Source organism: Aquarana catesbeiana, linkage group LG05 (genome assembly GCF_042186555.1).
Source record: "Aquarana catesbeiana isolate 2022-GZ linkage group LG05, ASM4218655v1, whole genome shotgun sequence".
Classification (NCBI taxonomy): domain Eukaryota; kingdom Metazoa; phylum Chordata; class Amphibia; order Anura; family Ranidae; genus Aquarana; species Aquarana catesbeiana.
In genome coordinates this window covers 579,426,781-579,447,747 of record NC_133328.1, presented here as the reverse complement: position 1 = coordinate 579,447,747, position 20,967 = coordinate 579,426,781, and the positions used below count along the sequence as shown (strand labels likewise).

The 20,967-nt window shown below is 43.6% G+C and overlaps 1 long non-coding RNA gene across 1 annotated transcript in view; it reads left to right on the top strand.

Moving 5' to 3' along the window:
* Positions 1–36: 36 nt before the first annotated feature.
* LOC141145411 (uncharacterized) overlaps positions 37–20,967 on the top strand; it is a 65,226-nt gene continuing 44,295 nt past the window's right edge. The window contains exon 1 of the long non-coding RNA XR_012244555.1: positions 37–755. This is a non-coding gene — a long non-coding RNA (uncharacterized lncRNA). The remainder of the gene's footprint in view (positions 756–20,967) is intronic.

Sequence of the window (20,967 nt, the reverse complement as noted above, 5' to 3'; positions counted from 1 at the left end):
GCGATTCCAGTGCTGGTTACCGCATCGCATACAACTCACCGTGTCAGTCATAGGCCAATATGATTTGGTCGGGTGGGACCAGACACCACAGTATTATAACTTAATTTTTTTTTTTTTACGTTCAGGGACTGTTCACATCAGGTGCAGTAGGACTGCGTTGGGCTGCTATTCCAGCATAATCCAATTGCAAGACAAAATTGCCTTGTCTCCTACCTGGCCAGTTCACACTGTGAAAGTGCGGTATGCAGTACTTTTTTTTTTTTTTTTTTCAGCACAGTGTGGTGCAATCCAATGCCTCTCACCACGCTGTAGCCAATAGTAACTTAAAGTGTTACTAAACCCAGGACCCTGCATTCACTATATCTGGTCTCCCACAGTACACAGAACATGGAAATGCTATTATTTTAGTAAATATAAACTGCTAAATACCTTTTCTCATCAGCAGCATATAGCAGTCTTGTGACGTCTATCAGTGTCTGGTTAAAGCTCGTTAAGAGTTTTCATTCTCCCTGAATAACCCCTGACCCTCTGTCTGGACAGTGTTGATTTGCCCTGTGCTGATCACATGCATCCTACCAAGAAAAAAAAAAAAACCTCTAGCAATACACACCAAACTGAGCATTTGCAGAGTGACTCCAAAGGTTCTGTTCTGCCAGGAGATGGACTGGGGACTTTGGAAGAAGGGGAGGATCAGAGAAGACAGGATCAAACAGCCTTCATACCCAATGCGGAGGATGAACCCCTTGGGTTCCACAGTGAGTATGACAAGCATGCTTTACTGCATATACAGACTGATCTTACTGTTGTGGGTCTAGTAACACTTTAATGAAATGTGTGTGTGTGTGTGTGTGTGTAATATATATATATATATATATATATATATATATATATATATATATATATATATGTGTAATGCACCACTGTTATCTTACAGTACACCAGTAACTGCATTCTAGCAGAGCCGCTGGTGTGAACCGCTAATTATACAGTCTATAAATTGCCAAATTTCAGTGTGAAGTTGCACAATTTTCCTGCAGCCAGATCCTGCTTGATTCTCTCAGGTGCTTCAGGTCTCTGACTGCAATCTCTTGATTCTGTGCAGCCGGTTTCCCATGTTGTATTGTGACTTTAGGTGGCTGCTATAGGAGTAGAAAAGTGGCGAAGTTGGCATCAGGGACACTGGCCCTCCCCAGATGGCACAGAGAGAATAATGCATATTACTGCTGTTTGACTTTCTTAACCCCTTCACCAGCATCCCTTTTACTGGGTCTTCACACCCGGGGCAGGAAGGACTGATTTACTGTCAAGTTACATAACCAGGAGCTGGTCCACCAGCCCACGATCATTATAAGAGACCAGGAGCTGTCCTATAGCTTAGTCACTGTGCTGGGCGTGCACAGTGAACATGCTCTTAGCACAGGAACATTTAGTCATCTATGTACACACATGAGCATTAAAGCCCACCATCTTTGCAGCAGCACAAATTTGTTACGCGGTTAAGAATGCTGGCTTCCAGTTGTCTGAATACAACATTAAGGGGCCCATTTCCAAAGCTGTAGTGAAGGTTATATATACATACATACATACATACATACATACATACATACATATTTATTTTTTTTATAATTATTATTTGGCTTCAGGATTGCAGAGCCCAATAAAAATTAATCGGAGGTGGGGGACAAAAAAGCCAGAAAGAAAGCACAGTCATGGAGTGCTGCCCGCCTTTTATGAATAGGCCTTAAAATGCAAGCCGCTTAGTATTATTATTTATTATACAGAATTTATATAGCGCCGACAGTTTACACAGCGCTTTACAACATTAGGGCAGACAGTACAAGTACAATACAATTCAATACAGGAGGAATCAGAGGGCCCTGCTCGTTAGAGCTTACAATCTAGGAGAATAACCATGGATAGCAGTATCTGCTCTAAAGAGAAGTTTGGGGAAAAAACAGGCATACTCACCTGGATGGATGCAGCATTGGTCCACTGGTGCCTCGAAGACCAAGAACTGAGCAATCAAAGGCTCGCAGAGAGCCAGTGGCTCTGCCCCTCCAGTGCTCGTGGGAGTGTCTCATTATGGCTTTTGGCGGCCATTGAGAGGCTGAGCCCGCTGCTGGTTAGGGACCTGGGTGGATCCTGGCATTAAAGTCTGTTTTTTTTTTTTTTTTTTTTTGTTTTTGTTTTTTTTCTGACCAGCACATGATTTAGAGCCAGAGGCTCTAATAGGCTTCAAAAAAGGGTGGGCTCACCCAGTTGTGACAATAGTGAATGAATATTTTCTATCATCACACTGATTCACTGATTTGAGACCCTTTTCCTGATTGGCCCAAAGGAGAAGCAGTCCTATTGGCCTAGGAGGAGACCCGCGGCCGCTGTGATGGTGAAGGAGAGGCGCAAGGGAAAATCGACCGACCCACCAGCTGCCAGGAGGAGCGGGGTGGTCCGTGCCCTATATACGGTCACCCCCAACCCCCCCGACCACCAGCCGCTACTGTAACTGACGTCAGCCAACAGTGGACTTTGGCCTGCTGTCGACTGAAAATGGATCACAGGACTGCAGACCTAAGTGCACACCTGTGATCCATAGGAGAAGTATAGCCACAAGAGCTTTAGCCCTACTTTTATAAAGGAGTCACAAGAAGCACTCGGCAAGTGAAGTCAGAACTCCTCCTTTGACTACTTGATTCAGATCAGTGTTAAAGCCTCACAAGAAGCACTCGGCAAGTGAAGTCAGAACTCCTCCTTTGACTACTTGATTCAGATCAGTGTTAAAGCCTCCGGGGCAGCAAGACAGGCAGGTAGCCAGCATTTTCAGTGGAGAGGTTAGCGGTGGCAGGTTCCACATTTCTTTTTTAGTACAGTTTTAAGACTCTTCTCACACTGTAGCGTGGCTACATCGGTGGTAAAGCGCCGCTAGTTTTAGCGTCACTTTTCAGCCGCTAGCGGGCGCTTTTATTTCCCGCTTGCGGCTGAATAAAGGGTTCAAAGCGCCCATGTTACGGCGCTGCCGAAGCGCTTTGCAGGTGCATTGGCAGTGCTGCCCATTTATTTCAATGGGCAGGGCGTTTTGGGAGCGGTGTATACACCGATTCCAAACAGCCCCAAAGATGCTGCTAGCAGGACTTTTCCTAACGTCCTGCAAATGCACTGCCCCAGTGTGAAAGCACTCGGGCTTTCACACAGGGGAGGCATGAGAGGTGTTTTTCAGGCACTTTTTTTTTTTTTTTAGCACTAAAACGCCCTTAGTGTGAAAGGGGTCTAAAGAATAAATGTGGGCGGAGCAGAAAAACTAGTTATTTGTATTCTCTGACAAATAACCTTTAATCGTACATCATGGGACACAGAGCCATAGTAATCACTATGTGGGTTATAGTCCACCTTCAGGTGCTGGACACTGGCACACACTAAACAGGGAGTTGCCTCCCTATATAACCCCTCCTACTACTGGGAGTATCTGTTTTTTCGCCAGTGTCTAAGGTGTTGGTCACTAGTGAAGATGTGCTGTGCTGAGCTCCACTGGAGCAAACCTTGCTGGGGATAGCTATGCAGCCAGATTCATGCAAAGTGCCTTTTGGCCAAATTGAATGGTACCCTGACCTCGTGTCCGAAGAAACTAGGTTTTGCCTGTAAACGCTTTTCTTTTTAGAGAGCTGGACCCTGGGATCCAGTAGTTTTGGTATTAAGGCCATAAAGTTTTACTGGCGGTGGTGCTATTACAGGTCCAGGATTGTGGGTTGCCCCAAGGGACCCCGGCTCCTGAAGGTTTAACGGAACCCACCATGAAGGGTGAAGTCTGTTCTTACCAAAGAAAACCCTGCAGCGGGAAAGGTAAGTGGAGTTATTCTAAGTTTTTTTTTTTTTTTTTTTCCCCCCCCCTTATGAATGTCTCCTTTTAATTTAGTTGTCATGCCTATGTGTCACCACTGGGGGCTGTATAGGGCACATACCTTCTCATGCTTCCTCAGTGAGCTCACGCCGTGTCCGGTACAGCAGCTTCCTTTCCTCCAGCCAGCAGCAGACCTCCGGTAAGTCTGGGAGGGTTTTCCTCTCCACCAGACGCCCCCCACCTGTGCTGTTTTCTCCCCCTCTTCACAAGGAAGAAGCGCCAGGAGAAAAACAAAAAAATGAATGGCACGCCACCCTACTCGGTGGCTTCCAGGCTCCCTTTTCGCCATTTTTCCCTCCTCACTGTACGATCCCATAGAATCAGAGGCCTGCGCTCGCGTGGGAAAGCTCTCTTTTTAAAAGAGGTGTCGTAGGGGGGCGGTGCTTAGGGCGGCATTGGCGTCCTCCAACGTCCAGCGTGGGAAAGTGTGTTTTAAAAAGCACCATTGTTACTGCTGCAAGCTGCGGAGGGACACAAGAGCAAGAGGGGCATGAAAGGTTTGGTGACACAGGCATTCCTTTTGACACATTTACTATTGCATCAGACTGAGCATTAATAACAGCGGCAGTGGCTGACTATTGCTCAAGTAATGGATGCGATTTCTTCTGGTAGTACCTCTGCTTTGTGCATCAGGCTATGTTCAGAAGGGGGGGTTGAAACACCCCCAAAAAAGGAGCTAAATGGTCTCCCGCGAAAGCCTACTCTACAAATGGCATCCTCCCCTGAGAGGGGGTGGCTGGTCAGAGTGAGCATCGGAGCCATGAAATATTTGCAACTGTTTTCAACTCTGCGGCCCCTGTTCATTTTACTCCTTTTTTTTTTTTTCCCTCAGCCATGGTAGGTTTAAAAAAAAAAAAAAAAAAAAAAAAAGTTTAGCGACTTTAATCGCATCCCAGTGTGGTCAAGATGCGAAAGGTTCTCTTCCATTTTCCTAGGAGCCTCAGACTGAGGAACTAGGGGCAGGAGAAGACTTATTCCCTCAGGGGACTGTGGTGAGGCTGATGACTCTTCTGAGGTGTCAAATGTGGGAGAGTCAGCTTTCACAATCTGTAAGTTTGATGGTACAATTTTCTTGCTGTGCATGCCTTTTCCTGTCCATTCTTTGTTGGAAAAGTTTTTTGTAGCTGGAGGATCACCCAGATAAGCATTTTCCTTTCTAAAAAGTTTTCACAATTTATCCTATGGTAGAGAAAATTCAGTAAGTGGGGTATACAAGCAATTAACGCTACTATATCCTTTGTGAGTAAATTTGACTTGTCTGGCATACAGTACTCAAATACTTAGGAATCCAATGGATAAAAGGTTGGAATTCCTATTTAAAAAAAAAAAAAAACGCCTTTCTCTGGCAGGTTGAGTGTCTCAGCCTGCGCTGACAGTAATTGGTTAACCACTTCACCGCCGGAAGGATTTACCCCCTTCCTGACCAGAGCACTTTTTACAATTTGGCACTGCGTCGCTTTAACTGCTAAATGCGCGGTCATGCAATGCTGTACCCAAACGAAATTTGCGTCTTTTTTTTTTTTTTTCCCCACAAATAAAGCTTTCTTTTGATGGTATTTGATCACCTCTGCGGTTTTTTTTATTTTTGTGCTATAAACGGAAAAAGACCAATAATTTCGAAAAAAAATTTTTATATATATTATAATTTTCTACTTTTTTATTATAAAAAAAAAAATCCAATAGACTCAATTTTAGTCATTCATTTAGGCCAAAATGTATTCAGCCACATGTCTTTGGTAAAAAAAAAGTCAATAAGCGTATATTGGTTTGTGCAAAAGCTATAGCGTCTACAATTTTCTGGAATTTACACAGGGTACATTTTCTAGAATTTACGCAGCTTTTAGTTTGACTGCCTATCTCATTTCTTGTGGTGCTAAAATGGCAGGTCAGTACAACCCCCCCAAATTACCCCATTTTGGAAAGTAGACACCCCAAGGAAATTGCTGAGAGGCATGTTGAGCCCATTGAATATTTAATTTTTTTTTTGTCCCAAGTGATTGAATAATGACAAAAAAATAAATTTACAAAAAGTCACTAAAATGATATATTGCTCACAGGCCATGGGCATATGTGAAATTACACCCCAAAATACATTCTGTTGCTTCTCCTGAGTATGGGGATACCACATGTGTGAGACATTTTGGGAGCCTAGCTGCGTACGGGGCCCCGAAAACCAAGCACCGCCTTCAGGATTTCTAAGGGTGTAAATTTTTTATTTCACTCCTCACTACCTATCGGTTTCGAAGGCCATAAAATGCCAAGATAGCACAACCCCCCCCCCAAATGACCAAATTTTGGAAAGTAGACACCCCAAGCTATTTGCTGAGAGGCATGGTGAGTATTTTGCAGCTCTCATTTGTTTTTAAAAATGAAGAAAGAAAAGAAAAATGTAACAAAAAGCGAGGTCTGCAAAATATACACTATACCTCTCAGCAAATAACTTGGGGTTTCTACTTACCAAAATGGGGTCATTTGGGGGGGGAGTTTGTGCCATCTGGGCATTCCATGGCCTCCGAAACTGTGATAGGCAGTGAGGAGTGAACCCCCAGGGTTCTGTGCTGGGACCAATCCTATTTAATTTGTTCATAAACGACCTGGAGGATGGGATAAACAGTTCCATCTCTGTATTTGCAGACGATACTAAGCTAAGCAGGGCAATAACTTCTCCGCAGGATGTGGAAATCTTGCAAAAAGACCTGAACAAATTAATGGGGTGGGCGACTACATGGCAAATGAGGTTCAATGTAGAAAAATGTAAAATAATGCATTTGGGTGGCAAAAATATGAATGCAATCTATACACTGGGGGGAGAACCTCTGGGGGAATCTAGGATGGAAAAGGACTTGGGGGTCCTAGTGGATGATAGGCTCAGCAATGGCATGCAATGCCAAGCTGCTGCTAATAAAGCAAACAGAATATTGGCATGCATTAAAAGGGGGATCAACTGCAGAGATAAAACAATAATTCTCCCGCTCTACAAGACTCTGGTCCGGCCGCACCTGGAGTATGCTGTCCAGTTCTGGGCACCAGTCCTCAGGAGGGACGTACTGGAAATGGAGCGAGTACAAAGAAGGGCAACAAAGCTAATAAAGGGTCTGGAGGATCTTAGTTATGAGGAAAGGTTGCGAGCACTGAACTTATTCTCTCTGGAGAAGAGACGCTTGAGAGGGGATATGATTTCAATTTACAAATACTGTACTGGTGACCCCACAATAGGGATAAAACTTTTTCGCAGAAGAGAGTTTAATAGGACTCGTGGCCACTCATTACAATTAGAAGAAAAGAGGTTTAACCTTAAACTACGTAGAGGGTTCTTTACTGTAAGAGCGGCAAGGATGTGGAATTCCCTTCCACAGGCGGTGGTCTCAGCGGGGAGCATTGATAGCTTCAAGAAACTATTAGATAATCACCTGAATGACCGCAATATACAGGGATATGTAATGTAATACTGACATATAATCACACACATAGGTTGGACTTGATGGACTTGTGTCTTTTTTCAACCTCACCTACTATGTAACACCTATGTAAGAAATTTACACCCTTAGAAAGCCTGAAGGCGGTGCTTGGTTTTCGGAGTCCCGTACGTGGCTAGGCTCCCAAAAAGTCTCACACATGTGGTATCCCCGTACTCGGGAGAAGCAACAGAATGTATTTTGTGGTGTAATTTCACATATGCCCATGGCATGTTTGCGTAATATATCATTTAGTGACAACTTTGTGCAAAGAAAGAAAAAAAAATTTGTGTCACAATATAAAATATTCCATGGACTCGACATGCCTCTCAGCAAATAGCTTGAGGTGTCTACTTTCCAAAATGGGGTCATTTGGGGGGTTTTGAACTGTCCTGGCATTTTATTCACAACATTTAGAAGCTTATGTCACACATCGCCCACTCTTCTAACCACTTGAAGACAAAGCCCCTTCTGACACTTTTTGTTTACATGTAAAAATTAATTTTTTTTTTTGCAAGAAAGTTACTTTGAACCCCAAACATTATATATTTTTTTTTTTTTAAAGCCAAGGCCCTACAGATTAAAATGGTGGGTGTTTCATTTTTTTTTTTTTTTTTCATAGTATTTGCACAGGGATTTTTCAAACGCATTTTTTGGGGGGAAAAAACACTTTATTTTTATTGCACTAAAATACACTATATTGCCCAATTGTTTGATGAAATAAAAAAGATGATCTTAGGCCGAATACATGGATACCAAACACGACATGCTTTAAAATTGCGCACAAACGTGCAGTGGCGACAAACTAAATACATTTTTAAAAAGCCTTTACAGGTTACCACTTTAGATTTACAGAGGTGTACTGCTAAAATTACTGCCCTCGATCTGACCTTCGCGGTGATGCCTCACATGCATGGTGCAATTGCTGTTTACATTTGACGCCAGACCGACGCTTACGTTCGCCTTTGCACGAGAGTAGGAGGGGACAGGGGTGCTTCTTCTTCTTCTCCTTTTTTTTTTTTTTTTTTTTTTTTTTTTTTTTTAATCTTATTTTTAAACTATTCCTTTCATTTTTTTTTTGCTATCATAGGGGATATGTAAATATCCCCTATGATAGCAACTAGTAGTGACAGGTACACTTTTTTTGAAAAAATTGGGGTCTATTAGACCCTAGATCTCTCCACTGCCCTCAAAGCATCTGACCACACCAAGATGGGTGTGATAGAATGCTTTCCCAATGGCGCTGTTTACATCCGGCGAAATCTAAGTCATGAAATGCTTGTAGCTTCCGGTTTCTTAGGCCATAGAGATGATTGGAGCCATTCTGGTCTCTGATCAGCTCTATGGTCAGCTGGCGGAATCGCCGGTTGCATTCTCAGGTTCCCTGTTGGGACAGGAGAGCCAGAGAAAACCATGGAGGGGGGGGGGGGGGCATTCCCTCCCTCCCTCCCTCCCTCTGCATTGTAAAAGCATTCTAGAGGCTAATTAGCCGCTAGGATTGCTTTTACATGAAATCCGACCACTGGCTGAAAAGGATGATACCTAAACCTGCAGGCATCATTCTGATATAGCCACTCAGTCCAGCAACATACTAGTACGTTGCTGGTCCTTGTTGGGCATATATTGTAATCCTTTTTTTCATGCAGCCTGTGGGCTGAACGAAAAAAATAGATTGATCGGTGAGTATGCCCACCATTAGAATACCTCCCTTCATCCACCCACTTCTAATGATGGGCATACATGCACCATTTATATATGCCGAAGCATGGGGGCATCCGCCCCAAAAGTTAGGAGTAAATCGCTCCTCTGCCCCTGCTGCCCCCATGCTTCGGCATATATGCTCTTTTTTAAACTGTGGTGGTGAAATCGCCTCCGACAGCGCTTGGAGTCAGTTTTATGTATCGTATCGAACAAACGCTGTTGCTGTCAAGATGAATAAATCCGCTCTGCAGCTGAATGGCGTACCTGAAAACAAAAAAAAGGTTAACAATAAAACACAGTAAATAGTAAAGTATAAAAAAATTGCATACCTGAAAAGCAAACATGATAAAACATAACAATAAAACATTGCAGTACAATACAGTAAAAAAGAGCAGATAAAAACAATAAAAATAAAATTTTATATATATATATATATATATATATATATATATATATATATATTTTATTTTTATTTTTTTTTGTAACTAACTGTAACCGGTTCCAGGTTCTGGTCTCTCAAAATGCGATGGCATCTTGGGAGACCCTGTGAAAGTGTGCCTAGTCTGTGCAATGCTGTACCTTACGCTAATACTCAACTAGTGTATGGTAGCGTTCAAAACATTCACCAATGCAAAGACCAGGATTGTCAGGACAGGAGGGACAATAGCAGCAGGTGTCACGCCTATATCCGCGCTTGCTGCAGACACTACATCTTTTTTGGGGGGTTCGTTGGGTAGGGGTACTCGGGAGGACATTAAGAAAATGCCTCTCATGCAGCTGGCTTACTGCATTTGGTTGGGGATAGTGAGGTAAAGCACCGTCTGGAAACAGAAGGGCTCCGATCTCTTCCTGGAATTTAAGGAAGGATCCAGTCCATCCTGAAGCTTTGTATAGCACGTGAGCGTTCAGCAAAGCCAATTGAAATAAATAAACAGACACTTGTACCAGCGTCTGGCCTTACGGGCAACTAGGTACGGCGCCAACAACTGGTCATTGAGGTTCACCCCTCCCATATTAAGGTTATATTGGTGGACACAAAGGGGTTTCTGCAACATCAGTCGCTGTAGGAATTAGGACCGTCGTGTCTGCATGAAGGAAGGTAAGAACGAAAACATTCTTATTATCCCTCCACTTCATAGCGAGCAAGTTATTACACTTCAAGCAGGCTCTCTCCCCCAGCCTAAGACTGGAATCTACAAGCCACTGGGGAAAGCCCCTGTGATTAGATTGCAATGTGCCACATGTTCCAATCTGATGATCAAACAAGTGACTAAAAAGTGGCACACTCATGTAATAATTGTCCACGTACAAGTGGTACCTCTTTCTGAATAAGGGTGATGCCAAGTCCCACACAATCTTGCCAGCGCTTCCTATGTAGTCAGGGCAGTTTGTCGGCTCTACATGGCTATCTTTGCCCTCGTAAACCATAAGACTACATGTATAGCCTGTGGCCTGGTCACAGAGCTTATACATCTTGACCCCATATCTGGCACGCTTGCTGGGAAGGTATTGTTTTAATGACAAGCAGCCAGAAAACTTAATCGGGGACTCATCAACGCAGACAACTTGATGGGGAGTAAACAAGTCTGCAAAACATTGGTTGAAGTGGTTTACGAGGGGCTGATTTTTGTAGGGCCGATCGTATCCAGGGTCTCAACGAGGACGACAGAGTTCATTGTTGTTGAAATGCATGAACCGCAAAATCTGCTCATATCGTGCCCTGGTTATGGAGGCAGAGAACAAGGGCATATGGTGAACTGGGTCAGTGGACCAATATGACCGCAACTCACTCTTTTTAGTTATGCCCATGTTGAGGGATAGGCCCAGAAAGAGCTTAAATTCGGAAACCGTAATTGGTTTCCAATCTCTGGCAAGGGAGGACTGGGGAATGTGTTGACCAGCGTACAAATTGCTTTGGTCCACAATAGATCTATAGAGATCTTCGGTGAAAAACAGCGAATAAAAATCAAGTGACGTAAAATCAACTGTTTCCACCTGAATGCCGGGTTAGCCAGTGAATGGGGGAAGTATGGGTGCTGCAGAAGTGGTGGGTTTCCAATTTGGATTGGCGAATGCAGCAGGAAGGGCACTATGGGCACGACGGGCCTGTGTTTGTCTTCTTGGTGGCAGTGGGACACTACTTGTGCTTGCCACCTCACCAGCTTGAACTGCACTTATGGGACTCGCCACGTCACCAAGTGTTACTGCAGTGCTGGTTTGACTACGACCAGAGTGTACTAGGCCGCTGGTGAGTGACTTCCTCTTCACTATCTGTCATGCTCCAGAAACGTGTAGGCCTCTTAACTACTTCGATCTGCCATTTTGTGCTCTAAATTTAGTGGTACAGTCGTGAGACTCGCAGGTAGAAAAGGTCCTGACTGTTAGCGACTGTATCAAAAAGCTACCAAAAAAACTGTTAGCGATCGCAGGAATCAGGCCTGACTCTGAACGCTGCAGTTATGTGTTTAGTGTTTTGTAAGTGCCAGTGATCGATCGATACTGCACTTGGGTGGGCTGGGCCGGGCGGAGGGGCAAAACGCAGGTGCTAGCAGGTATCTGGGCTGATCCCGCTAACACTTCGTTTTTGGGAACCCTAAACTGCTGGGGACGCTAGTAAAGATCTGATCAGATATTGATCCGTTCAGATACTTATACCACTAAGGGAGGTGTATGCTGCCTGCGGGGGTGTTAGCGGTACTGGCACTAACCTGACGCTGCCTGGGGTGACTCAGACCCTATCTGAACCTAAAGCCTAACTTGTATCACCCGCCAGGTGATCAGGGGGTTAAACCTTTATTAGGTAATAAACGGCGGGTGCCCTGACACTATAAAAAAACAAACTAACCAGTGTCACCCGTAACAGTTATACGATGATCACTGGTGAAAAAAGCTGACTGCGAACCTAAATGCTTACCTGCCTAACTAGCGTCACCCGTGACACAAATACAGCGATCAGAAAAACGATCGCTTAGTGACACTAGCGACGGGGGGTGATCAAGGAGTTAAACCTTTATTAGGGGGGGTTAGGGGGGTACCCTAGACCTAAAGAGGCCTACCACTAACTGCCCTACCACTTATAACTGTCACAAATGACACCAATGCAATAATCATAAAAAAAAAAAAAAACTTCTATTGGTGTCACTGTGACGAGGGGTGAAAAGTGTGCCTGCGTGTTCTACTGTAATGTGTAGTGTTGGTGCAAACTTACTTGATGTCTTCTCTCCTCTGAATCCGGATTGTAGAGGCTTCACGAGGAGCGATGACATCACTTCCTCTGCCGCTGTTTACATCAATGGCCTCCCCCCTCAGCACAGATCGCTCCTGGAACGAAGCCGACCACCTCGGGCACGGGGGGGGGGGTGCGCTGCGCCCCCCGCCTGCGGGAGGCAAATCGCATACGTGATTTTGCCTGCCTGTGCCATTCTGCCGCAGTATATCTGCGTTAGGCAGTCGGCAAGTGGTTAATCATTGAGAAACCAGTTTAAACAGGTGTTCAAGGTTATTCTGCTCAGCAGGTCCAGGAGGCAGCTTTATGTTTGCAATAGTTGCTATGACCGATGCTATTCTTTAGGCCTTGCGCCCTTTGCTAAGCGTCATGCAAGAAGCTCCTGGCTAGTTTTCCTTTTTGCGGTAAAACAGCTATCTGGGGATGTTTTGAATAACCTATCCAAAGAATTTCTAGTAAAAGAAACCCTTTTTGCCATTTAAGTGAAGGAGTAAATGTATTTTTATTTCAAAGCTCCTTCTGTGCCAGGGACATCATCTTCCAGGCAGTCACGACGGTTTCCGCCGCCAGGTTCAAAGGGTAATCCTCGGGGTTAACTCCAGGGGCAAAAGAGGTCTTGGGAGAGGAAGCCTAAAAGATACTGTAGCCTCCTTATGAGGAGGTGCCCCTTTGTGCTCAATAGGGAGAATTATTCTGCAGTTCTCGGGATCTGGCAGAAGGAGTGTCAAGACGAATGCTGGACTTCCTCAATAGCTCCAAAGTACAAACTGGAGTTCCAAGAGTTTCCGTCTTCTCGTTTTCTCAGATCAAACGTTCCTAAGGATCCAGAGAAAAAGATCTTTCTCTCAAGCATTGGACAATCTTTTGGCAAAAAGTGTTCTTGGTGGCCCCCATGTAAGAGCAGAGGTTGGGGTTTGGTTAAATCCAAATGGACATTCTGAATCTCAAATCTAAAATTCAGTTCCTGAATATAATCTTTTTTTTGCATGGAGTCAATCCAATCTGTTATCTCCATCCTTCAAGGAGGAGAACTTCTGGCGTCAAACATGCATATCTCCATATGCCTATTTTCTCGCTCACTAGTAATATCTACTTTTCAAAATGGAAAATCTTCACTTTCAGTGTGTAGCTCTGCTTTCCGGTCTAGCTGCTGCACCTCGAGTACAAAGGTTCTAGCTCCTTTTCTAGCCAGATTGAGGGCCCAAGGTATAACGATTATGGTTTATCTAGGTGATCTGTTCTTGATAGACCAGTCGGTAGCCTGCTTAGACCAAAGTTTGGTCACCACATTCGACTACCTGGAATATCTAGGTTGGATTCTCAACCTAGGAGAAATCTTTTTCTTTAAAACCATGAAGAAAATCACCATAAAGGAACTGATTTAGGTAGTCGAAGTAAGATGATTTTCTCCTATTCAACTTTGCATGAGGTTGTTGGGAAAGATGGTGGCTTCATTCGAGGCCGTTTCTTATGCTCAGTCTCATTCTAGACTGCTGCAAAACAGTATCCTATCGGCTTGAAACAAAAGGTTCAAGCTCTACATTCCAAATGTGTCTGACTAGAAAGCCTACGGCCACATCACCCTGATAGTGCCTGATCTCGTCTGAGCTTGGAGGCTAAGCAGTGTCGGGCCTGGTGAGTACCCGGATGAAAGACCACCTGGAAATACCAGGTACTGTGGGCTGGGTGCACCGGAGCCTCAGTTTATGGTTAACATCCAAAAATCTGCAAAGGAGAAAATCCTTCCTTCAGTTACCTGGGGCAGGTAACAACATATGCCAACCTTTTTTTGTTTTAAGTTGAGGGACAGTCCTGAAAGAGGCAGCTGTCCAAGAGAAGTGGCCTAGATCAGAAATCGCCTTGCCCATTAACATTTTACAAATTCAGGCAGAACACTTGGTCCTGAGGGCCTGAACATTCAGTTTAAGGTATTGCCCTGCCAGGATTCAATCCGTCTATGCCACAGCAATGGCCTATGTTAATCACCAAGGGGGCACAAGAATTTGTGCGGCCCAGAGAAAGGTGAATCTTATCCCATCTTGGGCAGAAAACAATGTACTTTGCCTATCGGCAGTCTTCATTTTAGGAATAGAAAATTGGCAGGCGGACTACTTGAGTCGCCAGCAGTTGTTCTCCGGCGAATGGTTCCTTCACCCCGATATTTTCCCGTCAAGGATGGGGGATCCCACACATAGAGCTCTTTGCGTCCAGGTTAACTTTGTGTCAAGAACAAAGGATCCGCTAGCATGCGGAACAGATGCCTTGCTATTCCCGTCGAATCGGTTCTCACTGATTTGTGCATTCCCTCCTATTCTGCCTGCATCCATGACTTCTTCACAGAATCAAGCAGGAAGGGAAGTGGTTGATTCTTGTGACCCCCAGCAGGGTCCAGGAAATCTTGGTATGCAGAGATGGCAGTAGGGGACCCATGGACCCTACCTTCACGGCCAGACCTTCTCTCGCAAGGTCCGGAGTTCCATCCTACTTTACAAACGCTAAATTTAACGGTTTGGCTTTTGAGACCCACACTCTGAAGAAGCGTAGGCTGTCAGGTTCGGTAGTTTTCTACCTTGGTTAATGCAGAGCTGGCCTCCATGGTTATATATTCTGGAGTCTGGGAAACATGTCTCCTGGTCTGAAACCAGGAGCTGCACCCCAGGAAATAAGTCAAGGTAGAGTCCTTGACTTTTCTGCAGATGGGGTGAGAATTAAAGCTGGCCTTGAGTGCTTTCCAAGGACAGGTCTCGGCCTTATTGGTATTATTTCAATGACCACTTGCTTTGCATTCTTTGGTCCATAACTTTATTCAAGGGGTAACACGGCTTAATCTCCAGTTAGGTAACCCCTGGACCCTTGGGACTTGAATTTAGTTTTGTCGGCATTACAAAACAGCCTTTTTTGGGCCGATACAACATATTCCCTTGGTCATTTTTTGACAAGGAAATTATATTTTTTTTCTGCTAACCATATCTTCTGCAAGAAGGGTATCGGTATTGGCTGCTCTTTCTTGTAAAGAGCCATATTTTTATTGTTAACAAGAATAAGGTAGTATTGCGTCCTCATCCTAACTTTTTACCAAAGGTAGTATCAGGTTTTTTTTTTTATCTAAACCAGGATATTGTTCTACCTTCATTTTTGTAGAACCCTGTTCTTTGGAAGAAAAATCACTACATTTTCTTGATGTGGTGAGAGCAGTCAATGTCTACTTAAAGGTGATTGCTCAGATTCGGAAAACGGATGCTTTTGTTCATGTTGCCTGAAGGTCCTAAAAGAGGACAGGCAGCATCGAAATCTACTATTCTAATTCGATTTGACAAGTAATCGTTCAAGCTTATAGTTTTAAAGAGGTGGATTCCACCCTCTCAAATCAAAACGCACTCCTCTAGGGCTGTTAGTGCTTCGTGGGCCATGCATCACCAAGCCTCCATGGCTCAATTCTGCAAGGCCGCAACTTTGTCTTCAATCCATTCATTTATCAGATTCTATCTGGTGAATGTAAAAGGACAAGAGGAGGTCACCTTTTGGCGCAGTGTACTGCAGGCAGTAGTATGAATCCTCTGTACTCATGGTGCCCTATTTTTGTTGTCTCCCTCCCCTCAGTTGGCATTGCTATGGAACATCCCACATAGTGATTACTATGGCTCTGTGTCCCGTGATGTACGATTAAAGAAAATAGGATTTTTATAACAGCTTACCTGTAAAATCCTTTTCTTTTGAAGTATATTACGGTACACAGAGGTCCCCCCTCTCCGTATACACTTGTATTGCTTTGCTACAAAACTGAGATACTCCCAGTAGTGGGAGGGGTTATATAGGCAGGCAACTTCCTGTTTAGGGTGTGCCAGTGTCCAGCACCTGAAGGTCGACTATAACCCACATAGTGATTACTATGGCTCTGTGTCCTGTGATGTACTTCAAAAGAAAAGGATTTTACAGGTAAGCTGTTATAAAAATCCTATTTGTATTCTCTGACAAATAATGAAACCTAAGGCAGAGAACATGCGCTTCTCTTGAATACTGCTAAAATCAATAATAATAAAATGTGGGAATCGGTGTGGACTCCTCAATGCACACATTTCTAATAAAAGCACATTGTGTGTTTGATTTTTTTTTTTTTTTTTAATATATAATTTCATATTCCTGGACTGTGATATCCAGAAAACGTGTAGTGGTTTGTACATATTTTTGTATCAGCATGAACTTAACAGTCTTTTTACAGAGCTCAATAGATCAAGTTGCATTTTAGACACAGGGCTGAATAACTCCGACCTTTACAGCTCACTCAAAAGTTAAACAAAGCCAGTCAAGTGACAAGCTGCCCCTTCTACCTCTTTAGATAACCCATAGCATTCTGGGAATTATTTTTTCATCTATTATATGTTTGTTTGTAAAACAAGTTGTATATATGTAGTAAAAACATCAGTTTGATCTTCTTTACACTTTAGGTGAAAATCAGTGGTTGAACCAACCCCCCTTAAAGCGGGGGTCCACCTATCTATCGTGTTTTTTTTTTTTTTTTTTTTTTTTTTTTTTAGTTCATTCACAAACTTTTCTTCTCAGCATTACATATGCACATATTGTGTGTAATATGTCCGCCTGTGTCAGATGTCGTCGGAAAGAATAACGTATATTATTCACTGCAGGCGGTTTCCATCTTCATTGTGGGCATTTGAAGCCCACAAGCATTTATTTCCTGGATGTGGTGAATGCTGTGCTCCCAGCATTCACTGCTCATTCCCGCACATGCTCAGTGGCATCCTGGGAAGCCTGAGACTAGCTCCCAGGAGTCTGGGAGAGGCTAGAAACACGCCTACTCCCACGGGAGGAGAACCAGGAAGTGCAAAGAAGAATAGAAAAATAAAAGGTAATTACGGCGATTTAAATTTTTTTAAAGGGCATGTCAGCATCTAGGCAAGGAAGAGAATACATACAGATATTGTTCAAAATTTGGGTGGAACCCCGCTTTAAACTGCAAAGGCAGCCAGATGGGGTTGTACAAATGCTTTGTTTCATGGCAAAAATGATACCCTCTGCTGGCGTTCAGTGGGTAGTGCCACTGCTGAACACAGCCCATTCAAGTGAATGGGACCATGCCGCAACTGCAAGTCAAACATTAAATTCACAGTTTTGATGCTGTGTTCCCATTAAACCCTGTTCAGCTGTCAAATAAAAAAAAAAATTGTCCCAGAAAAATTATAGCTTCCCTTTTACAGTAAATCTGTACTGAAAGGACTATGTTTGCTACCACTGGTGATCTGAGTTGGAACTAGCATTTTTACAGTGACGTCTGCTTCTAATCTAATACTTGTTTCAGGTTTGAGTTTTGGAGCCTGTGTCAACGGGCTTTTGTTGGCTTAGGACTGCTTATGTCCTCATACAAGACCATGGAAATGCAAAAGCTGATCGAAACGGGCCAAATGGACTGCCAGTGAGTTCTGAATGATTTCAGAAGCCTCTCAAACCAATGTCAAAAACACACAAAGATCCTTAAAGTACTGACCCCATTGGTCAGATAAGTAGTGTTTTCAGAGAGTGTGCATCAATTACAGATTCCCTTTTGTACAATTTCACACTGAGGCACTTTTGCGCTAAAAATAGTGCCTGAAAACTGCTTTCCATTCATTTCAACGGATGCTTTCACACTGGGATGGTGCAAAAGTCCTGCAAGCAGCATCTTTGGGGCCCTTTAACCACGTCACATCCCACCCATATGACGTTCGCAGGAGGGATCTCCCATCCTGGGCGGGAGTCATATGACGTCCTGGGCTTCCCGGCCATCTGGGGGGAGTGTGCGCCCCGCCGCGTCACTCGGGAGCTGATACACATGCTTGGTGGCCGCGATGTCCGCTGGGCACCCGCGATTGCCAGATAACAGAGCAGGACCGTGGATCTGTGTGTGTAAACACACAGATCCACGTCCTGTCAGGTGAGAGGAGTCCGATGGTGTGTTCCCAGTACAGAGGAACCCTGATTGGTCTCCTCCCCTTATGAGTCCCCTCCCCCTACAGTTAGAATCACTCCCTAGGTAACACATTTAACCCCTTGATCGCCCCCTAGTGTTAACCCCTTCTGAATTATGTCAAACGTGTCCGATCTGTCCGCCGCAATGTTAGTCATGATAAAAATCACAGATCGCCGCCATTACTATTAAAAAAAAAAAAAAATGAATAATAAAAATGCCATAAAACTATCCCCTATTTTGTAGATACTATAACTTTTGCGCAAACCAATCATATGCTTATTGCGACTTATTTTTTTTTTTTTTTTTATCAAAAAAAAAAAAAACGGCCTAAACCTGAGGAAAAAATTTGTTTAAAAAAAAAATGGGACATTTTCACTCCTTTCCTGCCCAATCCAATTTTCAGCACTGTCGCACTTTGAATGACAATTGTGCGGTCATGCAACACTACCCAAATTAAATTTTTATCATTTTTTCCCCACAAATAGAGCTTTCTTTTGATCATCTCTGCGGTTTTTATTTTTTGCGCTATAAACAAAAAAAGAGCGACAATTTTGAAAAAACACTATCTTGTACTGTTTGCTATAATATCCAAAAAAAATGTTTTCCTCAGTTTAGGGCAATATGTATTCTACATATTTTTGTTAAAAAAAAAAATTGCAATAAGCATATATTGATTGGTTTGTACAAAAGTTATAGTGTCTACAAAATAGTGGATAGATTTATGGCTTATTATTATTATAATTTATTATTTTTTTTTTTTACTAATAATGGCGGTGATTGCGGCGGACAGATCGGACACTTTTGACACTTTTTTGGGACCAGTGACTTTTGTCAATTGCCTATGAAGTAGGGTGATTACCGCACTTGTGGTCAATTGAGAACTACAAGTTTGTGCGCTTTAGGGGTTGATGGGACTCTCTGTGAATGAATGACGCAACTATGCTGGTGGAGCCCCACCAAGCTGCACTGAATTAGATAGTGACAGAGGGCTGCAGGGGAGAAACATTTTGCATGTTACACGCTAAATATGGGTGTAACATGAACGTAGTGCAAAAGATGGAGTCAGCCTTTTAAAGCTGCAATAAACCCAAAACCAAAAATGTAATATATTGCAACTTGCCAATCCTTAGATGTAGTGGCTGTGTTTTGTTTTTAGGCTTTTCCCCCTGGTGATCTGGCCAGTAAACCCCCCCCCCCCCCCTTCCTGTATTAGAGAGACACTACTCCGGATGATTGAATACAGGGGGCACATTTGGACATCAGCATTGTCAGTCTGGAGGAAGGGAACTGTTAGATGGTTGTCATCAGAACTAGTGTCCCCACTGGATGAATTCCTCTCTATTCCTGTTCTGGGATTTACTTTTATCTCAGTGATGACGGTACACATGACAAATGGAGACGGGGCACAAACGGCAATAAAATCCTGACAGGTGTTCTAATCCCTCTACTCTATTAAAAATGTAAAAAAAAATATTTATTTTAGTTATACTGCCAGCTACTTTCACATATATGCGATTTTTAGTACATTTGCAGATCCGCAGAAACGTGCTACACTCCATTTACAGTGGTGTAGTGGTTAGCACTCTCGCCTAGCAGTAAGAAGGGTCACTGGTTCGAATCCCAACCACGACACCACCTCCTTGGAGTTTGCATGTTCTCCCTGTGCCTGCGTGGGTTTCCTCCCAAACTCCAAAGACCTGCTGGTAGGTTAATTGGATCCTGTCTAAATTGTCCCTAGTATGTATGAATGTGAGTTAGGGACCTTAGATTGTAAGCTCCTTGAGGGTAGGGACTGATGTGAATGTACAATGTATATGTAAAGCGCTGCGTAAATTGACGGCGCTATATAAGTACCTTAAATAAAATAAATAATAAAATTTACCTTATTTCTTATGGGTCGAGGACATTTTTCATGTGTATTTGAATCTCGGAGTGCTTAGTATATTTCTTCCAGATCTGTGCAGTAATCCAGTGTGAAACTTTCCCTCTGTGCAGGAGCTTCCTGTAATGCAGACCTGTAAATGCTGCTCTCTCTCCTCTGCATGATGACTGTTCTTGACTCTGCCCCCTCATGTAGTTTTCTTCAGGAAGCCTGTAGCGCTGTGGTTCTCAACTTCTGTCCTCGGGACCCACTAACAGGCCAGTTTTGCAAGATAACTGAAATACATCACAGGTGATATAATTTGCTGCTCAGTGATTACAGTATCCTAGTCTCCATCTCTTCAAGGTAATACTTCAAATCTGGCCTGTTAGTGGCTCCTGAGGACAGGAGTTGAGAACCACTGCTGTAGTGGGTGGACCTGCCATGTCCTTTCCACAACTCTGCTCTCTGAACGAGCAATGTGCAGCACAGTGATGATGTCACTGCTACTTTTAGGAATGACTCGGTTTGTAATGAAGTTTGGTGCATAAAAAGTGGATTTATAACCTTTGTGGCTATTGGGGGTTTTGTGCCCTGATCTTAACTAAAGGAGAAGTTCACCTTTCATTACGTGTTGCACCCATATTCAGAGTGTAACATGTTATGAATGCACCGTCTCCCGCTCCCTCGCTGTGCCAGCTAGCGGGGGATCTTCTCCAGCCGCTAGCTGTCAAAATTTAACAAAATAAACATGGCCGTGCGGGGCTCCGCCCACCCGACCCCATCAATCATTCACATGGCTCTGTGATTGGAAAACAACAAGGTCTGGTAGCCTTTGTGGATGTCGGCTTGTATTTTCAATGAACTACC